We start from the raw sequence: 19,768 nt of genomic DNA, 5'->3' as shown, positions 1-19,768 counted from the left end.
TTATTTTAGAGAGAGAGAGAGCAAGGGAGGGGCAGAGAGACAGGGACAGAGGATCTGAAGCAGGCTCTGCACCGACAGCAGAGAGCCCGACATAGGGCTCAAACTCACAAATCGTGAGATCATGATCGGAGCCAAAGTTGGACGCCTAACCGACTGACTGCACCACCCAGGCGTCCCTGGCACAGAGGAGCATATTGAAAGTTAAACACAGGGGCGCCTGGGTGGCGCAGTCGGTTAAGCGTCCGACTTCAGCCAGGTCACGATCTCGCGGTCTGTGAGTTCGAGCCCCGCGTCAGGCTCTGGGCTGATGGCTCAGAGCCTGGAGCCTGTTTCCGATTCTGTGTCTCCCTCTCTCTCTGCCCCTCCCCCGTTCATGCTCTGTCTCTCTCTGTCCCAAAAATAAATAAACGTTGAAAAAAAAAATTAAAAAAAAAAAAAAAAAAAAAGAAAGTTAAACACAAAAGGGAAGATTAAAGAAGTAAACTCTCAAGAAAAGAAGGCAGAAGATTGAAATCTGATAACTTCCAAAGAAATAGGACACAACAAGATGTGAAACAAAGGGAACATTTATATGTTTATTTTAGGGTACTCCAAATATTTATCTTTTGAATATAATATTTGACAATATCATAAAAAGCAGCTTCCACTATGGCTACTATAAATCAAGACGTACTTCCATAGGAAACAATTCACAGGCCCCAAAGAGAAAATGAGTAAAAGACATTGGTAGTTGATAGGTTATTAGCTGAAAGGGTGGTATCTCTCATCCATAACCACGCAGGACTTGCAATCCAGATAACTGTCACCCTGTGACCCGAAGCATCACTACCTGTCACCAGAGAAGACTATAATGAGGCATTCATTTTCCCCTCTCCGTTGGGGTTTTTAGGGATTAAGTGGGGTTTGAAATGACAAGAAAAGGAGTTTTGTAAATAAAACCGTATAAATGAGCATACCAGATCAGACTCATGGATCATTTAATGCAGGACAGGACATCTGGCAACAGCATCCATGGCTATTTTGTGGAAGGATCTCCTTTTCCTCTGCGTTCCCAATTAAAAGTTTCAGGTGCAGTGCTGATAATTATATCTCCTTTTAACAGCTCAGTGTGAAGCATCAGAATGTTTTCATCTTGTTCTCAATCCTTCTGTGAGATCACTTTCACCTCCTCCCGCGGACCTTTCTCTGGCTTTGCTGTATTTTTCCTGTGGAATGGACACAGAACTACGTATAGTATTCCAGATGTGAAATCTCACTTTGTTTCATTTACAATGCCATTCTTAATGACCCCCAATTTCTGCTCTTTGGGGCTGAAGAAGGAATCTGAACCAGAATGTTTGAAGAACAAGATGATTGTCTCTCTATTCTTCCTTTCCTAGCCTTAGGTGATAGTCAATCCTTCTTTTAAGTTTGATGGAGAGAAAACTAGACCAGTAAGTCAGGAGACCTAGCTCATGGTCTGGAATTATCAATAAGGAACTCGGTGACTCTATAATTCATTTAAATTGTATGAACTTCAATTTATTCATCTATTAAATGAAGGGATTGACTTCAAGATGTTCTGAGTTCTCTTGCAGCTTTGCATTCATATAACTGAGACATTGTAGCCTGTGTGGCACTTTCTCTCCATTCTTATTCCTCACGAGGACTTTTAGTAGTATATTCCTACCTTGGCATTTCACTTACTGGAATTGGTTAGTGTCAACCATAAACATGAATGTTTCACCTTAAATGTAAATGCACTTCAAATGTAACATGCACTTCAGACCTTCAATGTGTAAGGAACCACCCCCACTGTGCATTTTAAAGCTTCTGCTCTTTATGTCCTAGCTCTAAATTGGAACTGAATCCATTCATTCATTTATACGTTCTTTTATTAAATATTGAGTTCCGGGCCACCTGGGTGGCTTGGCTGGTTAGGCGTCTGACTCTTGACTTCAGCTCTGGTCATAATCCCAGTGTCATGGGATCGAGTCCCATATGGGGCTCTGCCACCGGGCATGGAGTCCACTTGAGATTCTCTCTGTCTCTCTCACTCTTAAATTAAAAAAAAATCTATATCTATCTATCTATCTATCTATCTATCTATCTATATATCTATGTATATATAGTTCCTATTATTTGCCAGTAAGACAGACGTCATTCCTACTCTTACTGCACTTACAATCAAGAAAGAAAAGAAAAACAGGTCCTCGAATAGGCCATGACAAAAAACGTGAAGCTAGGGAAAGCATTAAGGAATATATAGCAGAGACATCTAACCAAGTTCCAGAGCAACTTCAAATTTTTATTTATTTATTTTTAACTTTTTAACGTTTATTTACTATTGAGAAAGAGAGAGAGACAGAGCATGAGCGGGGGAAGGGCAGAGAGAAGGGAAGACACAGAATCCAAAGCAGGAACTAGGCTCCGAGCTGTCAGCACAGAGCCCGATGTGGGGCTTGAACTCTGGAACTGTGAGATCATGACCTGAGCCAAAGTCAGATGCTTAACCGACGGAGCCACCCAGGCGCCCCAGCAACTTCAAGTTTTTAAAATAACCTTTGGCAGGGCACCTGGGTGGCTCCGTCGGTTAAGCATCTGACTCCCGATTTCGGCTCATGTCATGATCTTACGGTTCATGAAATAGAGCCCTGCTGTGGGCTCCTTGCTGAGGGCACAGAGTCTGCTTGGGAGTCTCTCTCTCCCCCACTACGTGCCTGAGGGCACTCTCTCTCTCTCAAAATAAACAAACTTAAAAAAAAAAAAATACCCTTTGGCTCCACTATTTGAAACTGAAAATTTAAATAAATTACAGTTGCAGTTCCATTTAAGATAACGTAATTTAAGTAATAACATTTATAAATTTTCTTTTCCCTAAAAAAGTAGCTACATTCCAGTATCCCTATATCAAGAATACCTTCTAACCCAGGAGAAGAGTTTCCAAATGGCTTTATATTTCCTAGTAGCTGGAAACCGCTTCCTTCCTTTTATATGGTAGGTAGTAAACAACAAAGCATTTTTCTCCAAGTGCAAAAGTGGCCTGACATAGGTAAAATGCATCAAATCCAATATAATTTATCTGTTGGTCACAGAAATGTTTCAGCTGTATTCTACATGGAATGTCCCACAAACCAACGTAATGTATTTGCTACAAAGGAACATAATTGGCCAGTACAGACAATGGTCTTTTGTCCATTTAAGAGGGCAAGGCTTCACTGTTGCTCTTATTGTCGAATACTTTTAAATCTTAAATGTAATGGCTTTGACTTTTTAATATCTCCGTTACATAAGTAATATAGAATTATAGACAAATTAGAAACTCTTAAGTGTGTAAAAAGAAAATAATTACCCTTAAAGTTTTAGTCAGAGATAACTACTATTAACAATTGAGCATATAACCTCTTGATGTTCCCCCCTTTCCATTCTTTTATTTAACACACTTCAACTGCACAGATTTGAAGCGATCATCACCCTTATTTTATCACACATTCTCATCACTGACCCTCTTTATTTATTATTTATTTAATAAGCCAATAAACATCTACCACCCTTGCAAGACCTAGAATACTGATGACAAATCACAACTTATTGTCAATGTTCCAAATGTTTTCCTATGCATAATACATATATATTACTCTCTTTTTTTTTAAGTACCTTTTTGGGGCACCTGGATGGCTCAGTTGGTTAAGAATCTGACTCTTGATTTCAGCACAGGCCATGATCTCACAGTTCATAAAATCGAGCTCTGCATCAGGCGCTGTGCTGACAGCGTGGAGCCTGCTTGGGATTCTCTCTTTCCCCCCTCTCTCTCCTTCTCTGTCCCTACTCTGTTTTTGCTCCCTCTCCCTCAGAATAAATAAACATTTATAAATAAATAAATAAATAAATAAATAAATAAAGGTCCTTTCTAGTCAAGATTTTATTAGCCAAGTCTCCATAGTTAAGAGATTGCACTAAAAAGCAACGTTTGCTCTAACACATATTTACCAAAGAGCCAATATAGTCACATAATATACTGTGAACTTGCAGTGAAATCAATATGCATTTATATAATTTTAAACACTGAACAGTATTCCATTGCATTCATTTGTTATAATGTATTTAATTAGTCCTCTTTTTTTAGCATTTAGATATTCTGCTTTTTTTCAACTTTTTAAATTGGGTCCCTGCGTGGCTCAGTTGGTTAAGCATCTGACTTTGGCTCAGGTCATGATCGCATGGTTCTTGAGTTTGAGTCCTGTACCAGGTAAGCTCAAGCCCTGCTTCTCTCTCTCTTTCTCTCTCTGCCCCTTGTAAGATTCTCTGTCTCTCTCCCTGCCTCGCTCTCAAAAATAAAATAAAATTTTAAAATTTAAGGCTATGAAAACATCCTTAAAAATGCTTAATCGCCCATTCTCTGATTATTTCCTATTGTTGGATCAAAGGGTATGCACATCTTCAAGCCCTTTGATACATTATGATAAATTACTTTTAAAGTATTTTCTAATGGTTATTAAGTTTTGAAAGGGAGAGAGAGAGGGAGAAGGGGAGAGGCAGAGAGAGAGGGAGACAGAGGATCTGAAGCAGGCTCTGTGGTATGTGGGTCTTGAACTATCAGGAGATCATGACTTGAGCTGAAGTTGGACGCTTAACTGACTGAGCCACCCAGGCACCCCTATGATAAATTGCTTTTAAAGTTTAAACCCATTTAGGCTCCAATAGCAGAAGTTCCTGATGCCAGAAACCTCAGGCAGCTGGAAGTTGCTGGAGTGAATACAACAGGTTAGACCGAGGGTGCACAGAGCATTGGCAGAGTCTGTTACGCTTTACGAAGAGATTGCATATAGATCATTTAATTTGGGATATTTTGGCATGCTTTTAGGTCGTATGTGCAAGAGTAACCGTATACCTCATGATGAATGGAGGTGTGCCTCGCTGGTTTAGTTGGTAGAGCATGTGACTCTTGATATTGGGATTTTGAATTCGAGCCCCCTGCTGGATGTAGACACTATTTAAAAATAAAATCTTTAGTGGCCCTGGGTGGCTCAGTTGGTTAAGCATCCAACTCTCGATTTCAGCTCAGGTCCTGATCTCACAGTTTGTGAGTTCGAGCCCCACCTCAGGCTCTGTGCTGGCGGCATGGAATGGGCTTGGGATTCTTTCTCTCTCTCCCTCTCTCTCTGCCCTTTCCCTGCTCATGCTGTCTCTCTCTCTCTCAAAATAAATAAGTAAACACAAAAGTAAAATAAAATAAAATAAAATAAAATAAAATAAAATAAAATCTTAAAACAAAACACTTAACCGACTCAGCTACGCAGGCACCCCTTAAAATCTTAAAACAAAACAAAATAAAACATGATGAATGAAAAGTCACAGAAACAAAATTTAGTATGGCCAGAGGTGAAAAGTTCTCTCAGAAAAAAAAAACAAATTATATGATAAAGACTGTGGAAATCAATTAGAAAAACAATAACTGTTAAATCCCCTCCAATTTTTATGTATCTGTGACCTTTAGGCCAACTTGAAATGTGCAATATATAAGCCTACAGGTAGATGAAGACAAAGAAAATATTTTTAAACACTTACATGATTGTATATTTGCATATTTAAGGACTTTTCTAACCTGAATTAGTAATATTCTAACATCATTCCAGTCCTTCCATTTACCCATTATTTTAGGTTTCAAAAATGGTAACAACTTTGTAAAATAAAATTTATATCTATATATCTATATTTATATAAAATAGGTAATATAAACACAAGGTAAACAAAACTAAGCAATTTGAGGGGCGCCTGGGAGGCTCAGTCGGTTAACCAACCGACGTTGGCTCAGGTCATGATCTCATGGTTGGTGAGTTCAAGCCTCACATAGGGCTTTCTACTGTTGGCACAGAGCCTACTTCAGATCCTGTGTCTCTTTCTCTGCCCTTTCCCCACTTGTGTGCTCTTAATAAATAAACATTTAAAAAAATTAAGCAATTTGAAAGAGTATACAATAAAAAAGTACATCTTTACCATGTGTATTCCCAGTGTTACTACCAAAAGTTAGTCACTCTTACTGGTTTCTCATGTACCTTTTTTTTTTTTTTAAAGGGAGAACAGAGAATTTTTTTTTAACGTTTATTTACTTTTGAGACAGAGAGACAGAGCATGAACGGGGGAGGGTCAGAGAGAGAGGGAGACACAGAATCTGAAACAGGCTCCAGACTCTGAGCTGACGGCACAGAGCCCGACGCAGGTCTCAAACTCACGAACCGTGAGATCATGACCTGAGCCAAAGTCGGCTGCTTAACCGTCTGAGCCACCCAGGCGCCCCTCATGTATCCTTAAGACAGTCTGTGAAAAAAACAAATACAGACACATATATGTACACAAATACATCCATGAGTGTGTTTGTGCATGTATGTGTATATTCTACCTCCAATTAAAAAAAAAAGTAGCATATGCTATAAACCCTTCTGCATTTTGTTTTTATCACTCTATCTTAGAGAACATTCCTTATCAGTACAAAGGTATTTGCCTTGTTAAAAAAATTTTTTTTAATTAAAGTCTAAATAGATAACCTGAGATATGTTATAACAAGAAAAAGATGAGGAAGATACCCATTCATTCATTCCTTTACTTACTCATTCAACATGTATTGAATGTTCACCATTTTTGAAGCACATATCAGGAGCATAAAGATGAATTAGAAACCATTTCTACCTTCTAGGAGTCACAGACTGTTACAAAAACACACTCACATAGGGGTGCCTGAGTGGCTCAGTCTGTTAAGCATCTGACTCTTGGTTTCGGCTCAGGTCACGATCTCGAGGTTTCCGTAGTTCAAGTCCCGTGTCCAGCTCTGCACTGGCAGTGTGAAGCCTGCTTGGAAGTCTCTGTCTCCTTTCTCCCTGCCCCTCCCCAATTCGCGCTGTCTCTGCCCTCTCAAAATAAATAAATGAACTTAAAAATAAAGAGAAATACATGCACACAAACAATTAAGCAACCATAATACGATGAGATGTGATATTATGGTATACCGTGGCAATACAAAGGATTAAGTAATCAACTCTACTTGTGCCAGGAACAGATGCTAAGCACCTCATAGCCATTATCTCAATGAGGCTCACTGGAACCCTATTAAATGCCTGCGGGGTATCCTTATTAGTCAGGGTTTCATTAGCTAGGTCCCCACAGTTAAGAGATTGCAAGAAGAAACAACAGTTTCCCTATCATATATTTACCAATGAACCAATTATCTAAAAAATGAGTCATTGAACATCCCTCCTGATTTAACATATCCTTCTACTCCATTAATCTCTTTGCAAATTCAGTCCAAAGCATTTGCAAAGTGAAATTGTAAATCTCTTGTAAAAGAGGTAGGACTTTCATAAAGTCATGAAAAATAATAGTGGAGAACTGCTCCAATTATAAGGAAAGCCACTGACAAAAATAAGGATGTTGTGAAAGTAGACTAGTTAATAATTGGAAAAGAAAAAACCCAACAGGGGTAGTGGTATAAACAGACATTTCACAAGAAAATTATTTGAATGGGAAAGGATCTAAAAGCAAAGCATCTTTCTGTTTTATGTAAGCCTCGTGGTAATCAAAAATCTATAGCAGATACACGAAAGGTAATGGCAAAGGAGTGTAAGCATACCACTACAGAATATCATCAAATCTCACAGAGAACAAGAGAAGAAGAAAAGAATAAAGGAATTAAGAAATAGCCAGAAAGCAATGAAGAAAATGGCAATAGTAAGTTCATAGTTATCAATAATTAAATGTAAATGGACTACATTCTCCAAGGAAAAGACATAAAGTGTCTAAATGGATTTAAAAAAAGAAAGAACAAAAAAGACCCAACTATCTAAAGAGACTCATGAGCTTTAAGAACACATGCAGACGGAAAGAATGGGAAAAGATATTCCATGCAAATGGAAATCAAAAGAAAGTAGGAATAACTATACTTAAGTCACACAAAATGGACATTAAGGCAAAGATTGTAATAAGAAATGAAAAAAGGTCATTCATATATTGTACCTAAAAGAGAGTACAACATTTGTAAATATTTATGCACCCAGTATAGAAGCACCTAAATATATACAGCAAATATTAGCAGACCTCAAGGGAGAAATAGCAATATAGTAATGGTAGGAGACTTCAATAACCTACTTTCAACAATGCGTAGATAATAGGAACAGAAAATCCATAAGGAAACATTGCACTTAAACTACATGTTATAACAGATAGACTTAGCCATTTACAGAAAACAGTAATCCAACAGGAGCAGAATGCACATTCTTCTTAAGTGCACATGGAATATTCTCTGGGAGAGATCATGTTAGGCCACAAAACAAGTATTAATACATTTAAGAAGACTAATATGTCTAGCATCTTCTTTGATCACAGGGTATGAAACTAGAAATCAATCACAAGAAGAAAACTGCAAGATTCACAAATATGTGGGGATTAAACAACATGCTACTGAACAACCAAAGGTCAAAGAAAAAAAAAAAAGAAATTTAAAAATGCCTTGAGACATATGAAAATGGGAACACAATATACCAAACCTTATGGGATGCAGCAAAAGCAGTGCTAGGAGGTAAGTTCATAGTGATAACACCTACATTAAGAAAAAAAGCCTCTGAGAGGCATAGAGATTGGAATAGTCCGGTGAACTTTGCAATGTTGGTCCTCATGGGGAAAACTTTGACATCTAAGAATTAGTACAACAGAAAGCTTAAAAAAGTTCTGTGATCTTCACTTACACTAGGCTCTTTCAAATAAATATTTACTTTTGTATCTAATTTTGGTCCTATTTTGATTTTGCCATATTGTTTTTCTCAAAGGGAGTCCCCAGAATTGTGTAAGCTTTGGGTCACAAAGCTGAGATATACCTCTGGTAGAAACCTTAGAATTATTTACGTATTCTCATTTACTTCATCTTATGTGTTCTAAGAATTACTATTCCATCCTACAAAAGGTTCTTGGTTTATCTCCTTCTCAATTTCTGCTGCTACTACTTGGTTCAGGGCTCCCTTACTTGAAAACTGCATCATGATGATGGCCTGATACTTGGTTCCTCTGTGATCTCTCAAAAATATATCTATCCTATGTAAAACCGCCAGACTAATTTTTTTTTTCCTTCACAGAAACACTTACTTTGCAGAATTCCCATCCAAGCTCAAGATATTTTGGTGACTTTCCACTACTACTGATCTTCTAAATTGAGATGCTTAAATGCCCAGGCAAGAGTAGTAATCTATCAGAGGGTACCTGAGGCCACAAGGGAAATGTGACATATCTTCCTGGAGTATCATATTTGATGGCAAGTAATTTAAAAGATTACTCCCCACCTTCCCCACTGTCTTCTTCTACTTATATCATACTGATATAGAGTTGAATGTGAAAAGAATTTTTTTGGGGGGCACTGGGTGGCTCAATTGGTCAGGCGTCCGACTCCTGATATCGGCTCAGGAACTCACGGTTCACAAGTTCGAGCCCCACATTGAGCTCCTCACTGACCATGTGGATCCTGCTTGGGATTCTCTCTTGCTCTCTCTCAAAATAAAATAAACAAACTCAAAAAAAATTATGTATTTTCTTTTGAGAGAGAGTGGGCAAGGGAAGGAGGAGCAGAGAGAAAATCCCAAGCTAACAGCACGGAGCCTGACACAGGGCTCAAACTCACGAATTGTGAGATCATGACTTGAGCTAAAATCAAGAGTCAGAAGCTTAACTGAGTCAGCCACCCAGGCACCCAAAAATAAAAAAAAAAAATTTGAGCTCAGATGCAGAGAATTCAATTCATCATTATTCTTGGTTCATGACCATCATTGGTGTGTTCAAGGGCCTCAAGCATTCATTCACTTAGTCTTTCACTTAAAATAGCAAATATCCATGAAATCAGCACCAACATGAAAACCAAGACATGAATTTACATTTACATACACCTCTTTGATCCTCCATTGCATCACCTATTATTATTGGTAACTTTATAAAAAGTCTACCACATGCTGTAATTCTTTTTTTTTTTTTTTTAAATTTTTTTTTCAACATTTATTTATTTTTGGGACAGAGAGAGACAGAGCATGAATGGGGGAGGGGCAGAGAGAGAGGGAGACACAGAATCGGAAACAGGCTCCAGGCTCTGAGCCATCAGCCCAGAGCCTGACGCGGGGCTCGAACTCACGGACCGCGAGATCGTGACCTGGCTGAAGTCGGGCGCTTAACCGACTGCGCCACCCAGGCGCCCCCACATGCTGTAATTCTTAAGGACTTACTCTTTCCACTCAATATTATATTGCTAGGATTAACCCATGTTTTGGCATATATAACTCTAATACATTCATTTGGAGTGTTGTATAAATATACCCTAATTGATTTATCTATTCCTCTACATGTAGATAGGCATTTGAGTTATTTTCAGATCTTGGTATTGAAGAGTGTGCTCACATGAACTTTTTTTTTTTTTTTTTTTAATTTTAAAGCAAGTTGGAAAGAGGGGCAGAGGGAGAGAATCTTAATCAGGCTAGAGAGAGACAGAATCTTTTTTTAAAAAATATTTATTTATTTTTGATAGAAAGAGAGCTCGAGTAGGGGAGGGGCAGGCTGAGAGAGGGGGATCGAGGATCAGAAGTGGGTTCTGTGTTGATAGCAGCAAGCCCGACATGGGGCTCAAACTCATGAACTGTGAGATCATGACCTGAGTCGAAGTCAGATGCTTAACGAACTAAGCCACCCAGGCGCCCTGAGAGAGAGAATTTTAAGCAGGCTCCATGCTCAGTGAGAGCCCAACATGAAGCTTGAGCCCATGACCCCAGAGTCATGCCCTGAGCCAAAATCGAGAGCCAGACACTCAACCGACTGAGCCATCCAGGCTCTCCTCACATGAACACTCTTGTACATTTGTCCTGGTAGCTTTTGAAAAGTTTCTTTTGGATATACACATAAAAGCAAAATGGTTGATCAAAGGGTATGCACATATTTACCTTTACAGAGTAAGGACAAATTTCCAAGGGGGCTGTACCAATGTATACTCTCACAAGGAATGATTAAGAGATTTTGCTGATCCACATCATCTAGATATGGTCCAACTTAAAAATTACTTAAAAATTATGGTAACATATACATAACACTAAGTTTACCATTTTAGCCAGGTATAGAGGTACAGTTCAGTGGTAAGAAGTCCATTCACATTGTTGTGCAACAATCACACACGACCATCCGTCTCCAGAACTTTCTCATCTTCCCAAATGGAAACTCCATACCTGTTGAAACAATAACCCTCCATTCTTCCCTCTCCCCATAGCAACCACCATTCCACTGTCTTTACGGATTTGACTACTCTAGATACCTCATAAGTGGAATCATGCAGTATTTGTCCTTTTGTGACTGGCATGTTTTGTTTTGTTTTGTTTAATTTTTTTAACGTTTCTTTATTTTTGAGACAGAGACAGAGCATGAACGGGGGAGGGGCAGAGAGAGAGGGAGACACAGAATCGGAAGCAGGCTCCAGGCTCTGAGCCATCAGCCCAGAGCCCGACGCGGGGCTCAAACTCACGGACCGCGAGATCATGACCTGAGCCGAAGTCGGACGCTTAACTGACTGAGCCACCCAGGTGCCACTATCTATGTTTAATGTTTTAAGTAAACACCATACTTTCTCCCACTGTGGTTGTACCATTTTACATTCCTCCCAGCAATGAGTGTTCTAATTTCTCCATTTCTCCACATCTTCACCAACAGGTTCTTTACTTTTTTTAATGTTTATTTGAGAGAGAGAGTGAGCAGGAAAGGGGCAGAGAGAGGAGACAGAATCCTGTCAGCACAGAGCCCAATGCAGGGCTTGAACCCACAAACTGTGAGATCATGACCTGAGTGGAAATCAAGTCAGATGCTTAACCAACTGAGCCACCCAGGCGCTCCAGGTTTTTTAAAGAATTGCCATTCTACCGGATGTGAAGTAGTATCTTATAGATTTGATTTGCATTTTCCTAATGATTAGTGATGTTGAGCATCCCTTTATGTGCTTATTGGCCATGTGCATATTTTCCTTGGAGAAACGTCTGTTTAAGTCCTTTGCTCATTTTTGAGTTGAGTTTTGTTGTTGTTGAGTTGTAGGAGTTCTTCATCTATTCTGGATTTTAATCTCTTGTATCAATATATGATTTGCAAACATTTTCTCAATCTCATAAATTGCCCTTTTCAGTTTATTGTATCCTTTCGTGCACAAGTTTTAGATTTTGAAGTCCAATTTATTACTTTTTTCTGCTGTTGCCCATGCTTTTGGTGTCATATCCAAGAAATCATTGTCAAATCCAGCATCATTTTTTCCCCTATGATTTCTTCTTTTTTTTTTTTTAATTTTTTTAACGTTTATTTATTTTTGAGACAGAGAGAGACAGAGCATGAATGGGGGAGGGTCAGAGAGAGAGGGAGACACAGAATCTGAAACAGGCTCCAGGCTCTGAGCGATCAGCCCAGAGCCCGACGCGGGGCTTGAACTCACGGACCGCAAGATCGTGACCTGAGCCGAAGTCAGACGCTTAACCGACTGAGCCACCCAGGCGCCCCCCCCTATGATTTCTTCTAAGAGTTTTATAGCTTTAGCTCTTATGTTCAAGTCTCTGACCCATTGAGTTTTTTTGTATATGGTGTAAGATAAGCATCTAACTTCATTCTTTTGCATGTGGATATCCAGTTTCCTAAACACTATTTATTGCAAAGACCGTCCTTTAGCCATTGAATGGTCTTGGTACCCAAGTTGAAAAACATTTAACCATATAAGCAAGGGTTTATTTGGGGGCACTCTATTCTATTTCATTTTTTTTTTTTTTTTAACATTTATTTATTTTTGAGACAGGGAGAGTGTGATCAGGGGAGGAGCAGAGAAAGGGAGACACAGAATCCGAAGCAGGCTCCAGGCTCTGAGCTCTCAGCACAGAGCCCGATGTGGGGCTCAAACCCACGAACCGTGAGATCATGACCTGAGATGAAGTCGGATGCTTAACTGACTGAGCCACCCAGGCGCCCCTATAGGTCTATTTTTATGCCAGTATCACACTTTTTTGATTACTGAGGCTTGAGAGTAAGTTTTGAAATCAGGAAGTAGGAGACTTCCAACTTTATTCTTTTTCAAGATTGCTTTGGCTACTCAGCGTCCTTAGAGTTTCCATAGGAATTTCAGGATGGATTTTTCTATTTCTGCAAAAAATGCTGAAATTTTGACAGGGATTGCATTGAATATGTGGACTGTTTAGGGTAGTATTGACATGTTAACAATTGAGAGTTTTTCAACCCATGAACACAAAATGTCTTTGTGTCTTATCATTTCTTTCACCAGTATTTTGTAATTTTCAGTGTACAAATCTTTTGCCTCCCTGGTTAAATTTATTCCTAGGTATTTTATTTTATTTTTTTTAATTTTTTTTTCAACGTTTATTCATTTTTTTTGGGAGAGAGAGAGACAGAGCATGAACGGGGGAGGGGCAGCGAGAGAGGGAGACACAGAATCGGAAACAGGCTCCAGGCTCTGAGCCATCAGCCCAGAGCCCGACGCGGGGCTCGAACTCGCGGACCGCGAGATCGTGACCCGGCTGAAGTCGGACGCTCAACCGACTGCGCCACCCAGGCGCCCCAGCCTAGGTATTTTATTTTTGATGTTATTGCAAGTGGAATTGTCTTCTCAATTTCCTTTTTGGATTATTATTATGGAAAATAACTGATTTTTGTGTGTGGATTTTGTATTCTGCCACTCTGCCGAAATTTGCCTACTAGTTCTAACAGTTGGTTTTTTTCTGTGGAATCTTTGGGGTTTTCTACATATGAGATCTTGTCATTTGTAAACAAAGACTAATTTTAATTTTCCCTTTCCAATTTGATGGCCCAACTTTTCAGGCTTTATCTCCAGATCTGAGGTTCTCATTCCCTCCCTTCTGGTCCTTTCTTTTAGATATTTTTGTTAAGTTTATTTATTTATTGTGTGTGTGAGAGAGAGAGAACAAGCAGGGGAGGGGCAGAGAGAGAGGGAGAGAGAATCCCAAGCAGGCTCTGCATTGTCAGCACAGAGCCTGATGCACGCCTTGAACTCATGAACCAGATCATGACCAGAGCCAAGACCAAGAGTCAGCTGCTTAACCAACTGAGCCACTCAGGTGCCCCTGTAGTAAAAAAATTTTGAGCATTAAATGGCTACAGCGTCAAGCTTAAGACTTATCAGTCTCTGAAATATACAACATAAATCTTAACATTTATTGGTTTATAAACTCACTTAAGAATTGGATTTTAGGGGCGCCTGGGTGGCGCAGTCGGTTAAGCGTCCGACTTCAGCCAGGTCACGATCTCGCGGTCCGGGAGTTCGAGCCCCGCGTCGGGCTCTGGGCTGATGGCTCAGAGCCTGGAGCCTGTTTCCGATTCTGTGTCTCCCTCTCTCTCTGCCCCTCCCCCGTTCATGCTCTGTCTCTCTCTGTCCCAAAAATAAATAAACATTGAAAAAAAAATTAAAAAAAAAAAGAATTGGATTTTAAAAAAACTAGGGCTCTTTGATTCAGGGGAAAAAATGTGCATACCAAGTTCTTTGCACAGTATCAGATTCATGGATCTCCTGAATTTCAACCTTGTACCTCTTATAGATATAACCAGTTACTTTACCTAGTCAGTTCCATTTCTATTGAATATATATTCTCTTTACACATATTGGTTGTTTCTACTACATACAGGCTGTGCTGTCCTCCCTCTTTCCCACTCCCAATTCAATGCTTTCGATCACTGATTCTCCCACGTCCTGATCTCACTTTTTCTTCAAAGTTAAGCTAAAATTCCCCATTCTTCCAAGGTATTTATCCAACCTATAGTCCTCTCTCCCGAAAAGTATCATTCACTCACTCATTCATTATATATTGAGAAGCTTCTCTGTGCCGGGCCATGTTCCAAAAGTGGGAGATGTAACAAGAAGACAGTTTCTGCCTTCAATCCAGAGTGCTGGGTTGCCCAGAAGGCAAATTAAACACACACTTGGGACACACACTCACAGTGAAAATCATTTGAAAAAATAAGTATTCCAAAAGACAGTAAAACTCACATTTCACTTTAGCATTAGTTTTATTTTAAATTATATTTTGGGAAGGGGCCTCAATCTTTTCAGTGCTTAACGTTTCTGAAGGTCTTTATCTAGTCCTCCTAGCCTAGTGGAGAGAAAAAACAAAAACCTTCCCCTAAAAATCCGTTTTTCTCCTGTTTTTTTTCCAATGTGAATATATTCAGGTACCCAAGGGGGGAAAAATTGGGAGCTGCCCTCAGCTCCTTCGTCTTCTAAATTCTCTATATCCAATCATCTTTGTAGTGGAGAAGGATCACTATTGGCTACATAAAAGAATGGCTTAGTGGGGGGGACATAGGTGGGTGTGTAACTAGAGACCATTTAGAAGTCTGTAATGCAAAGGAAGACAATGGTAACCTGAGCTAAAGTGCAGTAGAAGGAATTGAAAGATGTAGAAAAGAGAGAGAGAGAAATGAAGCGGGGAGAATTTATCACATTTGGTGATTAGATGTATAGGATAAAGAAGAGGGGGGGCGCCTGGGTGGCGCAGTCGGTTAAGCGTCCGACTTCAGCCAGGTCACGATCTCGCGGTCCGTGAGTTCGAGCCCCGCGTCGGGCTCTGGGCTGATGGCTCGGAGCCTGCAGCCTGTTTCCGATTCTGTGTCTCCCTCTCTCTCTGCCCCTCCCCCGTTCTTGCTCTGTCTCTCTCTGTCCCAAAAATAAATAAACGTTGAAAAAGGATAAAGAAGAGGGAATAACTGAGGGTAGTTCCTGTTTTCTGGCTTGAAAACCAAGTGGTGCTACTCTGTGAGAGAAGAAAGGAAGAAGGGAATATTGGAGTTAGTGTAGAAGAACTGGGTATGTTCAGTTTGGGATCTCCAAATGGAAATGCCCACTTGGCAGTCGGATATCAGGTCTGAAAATCTGGACAGAAACTCAGGCTGTAGATACTGCTTTATGGATCATCAGAAGACAGACGGTAACCAAGGTTTGTTTGTTTGTTTGTTTGTTTTAAATGTTTATTTTTGAGAGAGAAAGACAGAGAGAGGAAGACAGAGGATCCAAAGTGGGCTGTGCACGGACGGTAGTGAGCCTGATTAGGTGCTCAAACTCACGAACCATGAGATCATGACCTGAGCCAAAGTTGGACACTTAACCGACTGAGCCACGCAGGTGCCCCATAACCGAAGCTTTTGAAGAGAACAAGAATCCAGGGAAAATGGATAGAAAAAATAAAATTAGTTCAAGGATTATGTGCTAGGTGATTTAATAGAACCAGTAACAATGACAATCAACACTTCACGTGCCCTTTCTCTGAGCCTGGTACTCTTCTAAACACTTTACCCACAAAATCTTTAAAAAACAAACAAACAAACAAACAAACAAAAAAACCACCTTTGGATTTAGGCCTCACTACCATTATACTATTGCATATTCTAGGAAACCATGGCACAATGCAGTGAAATGATTTGCTTAAAACTGCACATCTACTGGAGTGGCGAAGCCAAGATCTGAAGACAGGTGGTCTGACTCCAGAGTGGTGGTCTCAGTCCTACATAAACCTCAAAGTAGTTCTGGAAGGTAGGCATTTTTATTTCTATGAATTTAAACTCAAGTGAGGCTCAGAGAAGCTAAATCACTGATAGTAATAGGGCTCACACCTAGTGGGGTAGCATTCAAACCTAAGGCCCATCTCCGTTCATATCTGTTATAAAGCAGGGGTTTAATTTCTCTCGTCTTTTATGATGCCTGGCCCGGTCCTAAACATTCGTTTAGAACCAGTGTTGTTACTAACACTTCTAATAATCACATTGCAGGTTTAGCTCCCATTTACCTTCCACAAGTTACTGGAGGATGTACCATAACGTAAGATAGTATAAACTAAGGGAGAAGATATGGGTACATGTAATAGTGAATCCTATCCAAGAGAACAATAAAAGGAAGTCCCAGGACAAAAGCCTTGTCATAGGCATGGGGACTGAAGCAGTAAGCTCTGAAATGGTGGTCCTCATGGGGAAAACTTTTGAAATCTAAAAATCTGTACAACTGAAAGATTAAAAAACTTGGGATATAGGATAAAGGAATCTGGTAGAATGTAGGAAATGTGTTATTTTAACTTGCTTCTAGCACTGTTCTTAAACAAGGATAATAGGGTCATGATATTGTTGCCCCAGGAAATGTTATCCTAGCAGCCCATGGTTCTGTAGTAAATTTTTACATAGGAGTAATAGACATTCCTCTTATTGTATTGTTGATTGTTACTGTATTGAGGCTTTTTTCACTTAAAAAAATATGTATTTGTTTAGGGAGTCAGAGAGGCAGGGAGTGAATTCCAAGCAGGTTCCACACCGTCAGCGCACAGCCCAATGTGGGGCTTGAACCTACAAACTGAGACTATGACCTGAGCTGAAAGCAAGACACTTAACAGACCGAGCCATTCAGCCACCCCACATTTTAACACCTCTGAACGGGATGCATCTTACAATCGACGGCGCGTCACAGTTTCCCTAGTTGTTTATTTTTTCTTAGCCGCTTATGTTTCATCTTACATGTTGGATTTGAGGAACTGTGTCAGGCACAGCTTTAAATGCTTTATAATATACTTTCTCACTTAATCCTCTGGACGGTTTTATGCAGCTTGTATTATCATCACCATTTTGCAGATAAGGGAACTCAGGCTCAAGGACAAGATGTTCAAGGACAGCTGTCAATGAAGTGGCAAAGCTAGAACAGAAAACCAGGTCTGATTTCAAAGGTCATGTTCTTGACAGATGGTAGTTACATTTGTGGTGAGCAGAGCATAACAGCTGTGGAACCACTACCTTGTGCACCCGAAACTAATGTAACATTGTGTGTCAACTGTACTTCCATTAAAAAAAAAAAAAAAAAAAAAAAAAGTCATGGGGTGCCCGGGTGGCTCAATGGGTTAAGTGTCTGACTTTGGCTCAGGTCATGACCTCCCGGTTTGTGAGTTCGAGCCCCGCGTCTCGGACTCTGTGCAGGCAGCACTGAGCCTGCAGCTTGCTTCGGATTCTGTGTCTCCCTCCCTGTCTGCCCCTCCCCAGCTTGCACTCTCCTCTCTCTCAAAAATAAACACTAAAAAAAACAAAACAAAGAAACAAACAAACAAAAAAACCCCACCATTAAAAAAAAAAAAGTCATGCATTTCTTGTGCTTCAATATTTACACAAGTGATACAGAGTTGAATAGAAACCTACCCTACCCAAACCTTTAGTCCTATGGTGGTCTAGCTCCAATGGGAAGTCTTCTCAACTCCTCCAAGAAGAAACGAATTTGCCTTCATCTATGCTCGCATATTTTACAAATACCTCGATTATATCTTATTATAATGTATAACTTCCAAGAACTTGGAAGTCAGCAATACTATCTTTTTTTTTTTTTTTTTCAACGTTTATTTATTTTTGGGACAGAGAGAGACAGAGCATGAACGGGGGAGGGGCAGAGAGAGAGGGAGACACAGAATCGGAAACAGGCTCCAGGCTCTGAGCCATCAGCCCAGGGCCTGACGCGGGGCTCGAACTCACGGACCGCGAGATCGTGACCTGGCTGAAGTCGGACGCTTAACCGACTGCGCCACCCAGGCGCCCCTAGCAATACTATCTTAATCACCCTCTCTGACCCTACAGGGCCCACCTCTGTACCTACCACATAGAAATTCATAGTTCAAAGGAGACCGGTTCTCTGCTGCGAACTCTTAAGAGACGAGAAATGCACATAAAACTAAAAAAGGCCAAAAGTAGCATTACAGAACTCTCAGCACATCGGAGTTTAAGTGAAAAGAACCAGTGGTAGAAAGTACAAGCCAAGGGGAGCCAGTTGAGCCAGCTTCCAGATTTTCATAAACACACACTCCACACAGACATAATCAGTCTGAAAAAGCTGAAAACCTCTGCACAGGCTGAAACCAAGCTTCTGAGGCATTTTCTTTCACTGCTACGGCATTTAAAACGGCATTTAATACGGCCCAGCATATAGAGATTGAACGTTCACATACATCAAGACTTCTGTATTTTCCTGGAAAGTGCGAAGATAATCAACACTGGGCGCTCCTTCTCCCAGGGAAACTGGCCGGATGTTGAGTACCCATCGTTCCTTTCAGAGAAAATGATCGCTCCCTCGTTCATGCTTAGCGCCTCCCATCGTTTCCTTGTGCCCAGCCTGCATAAGATGATTTATACGCCACCACCGTCGGCATTTGGGTTTATGACCCCCTTCTCTGGACTCGCCACTCACTGCTCCACTACACCACGTACTCTCCACCGCCCGCGTCTTTGCCTAGAAAGGCCTCTGCTTCCCCGCAAAGCACTCCTACCCCTCGAAGCACTGCTCCGATTCCTTTCGCGGCTGTCTCTGACCATCCCCTCAACTGGGTCACAGCAGCCTTCGGGCCACACCTCTCTTAAAACCCTAATCGCACCGTCTGTACAAGTCTCTCTCCTCCGCTAGGACGGGCGTTCCTTGAAACCAGCAGCCACGACTAACTGATTTCCGCGTTCCCAGCTCCAACTCCGTGGCCTGGCACCTAACGCAGGCGTTCAATAAGCCACCTGACCGGCCGTAGAGGTGTGGCTGGGGCAGAGGTGCGGACGACCGGGCACAGTGGATTCCGGCAGGGAGGAGGACATCCCAACAGCCCGGCGAGCCAGGGCCGCGGGGCCAAGTCTCGCCGCCGCAGTTCCGGCGCGGCCGCTCAAGGCCCAGATCTCGCGAGATTGGGCCTGAGCGCCAGCCCTCGGGGCGGCGTGGTTCCCGCTGTGTTCG

General features: G+C 40.9%; 1 long non-coding RNA gene across 1 annotated transcript; it reads right to left on the bottom strand.

Moving 5' to 3' along the window:
• Positions 1-550: 550 nt before the first annotated feature.
• LOC123586358 lies at positions 551-19,768 on the bottom strand. The gene is made up of 2 exons (XR_006706767.1): positions 19,002-19,768; positions 551-1,205 (listed from the first exon to the last, which is right to left on the bottom strand). It is a non-coding gene; the product is annotated as an uncharacterized LOC123586358 (long non-coding RNA).

This window comes from Leopardus geoffroyi, chromosome C3 (genome assembly GCF_018350155.1).
Source record: "Leopardus geoffroyi isolate Oge1 chromosome C3, O.geoffroyi_Oge1_pat1.0, whole genome shotgun sequence".
NCBI lineage: Eukaryota > Metazoa > Chordata > Mammalia > Carnivora > Felidae > Leopardus > Leopardus geoffroyi.
This window is presented reverse-complemented; position numbering and strand designations above follow the sequence as displayed.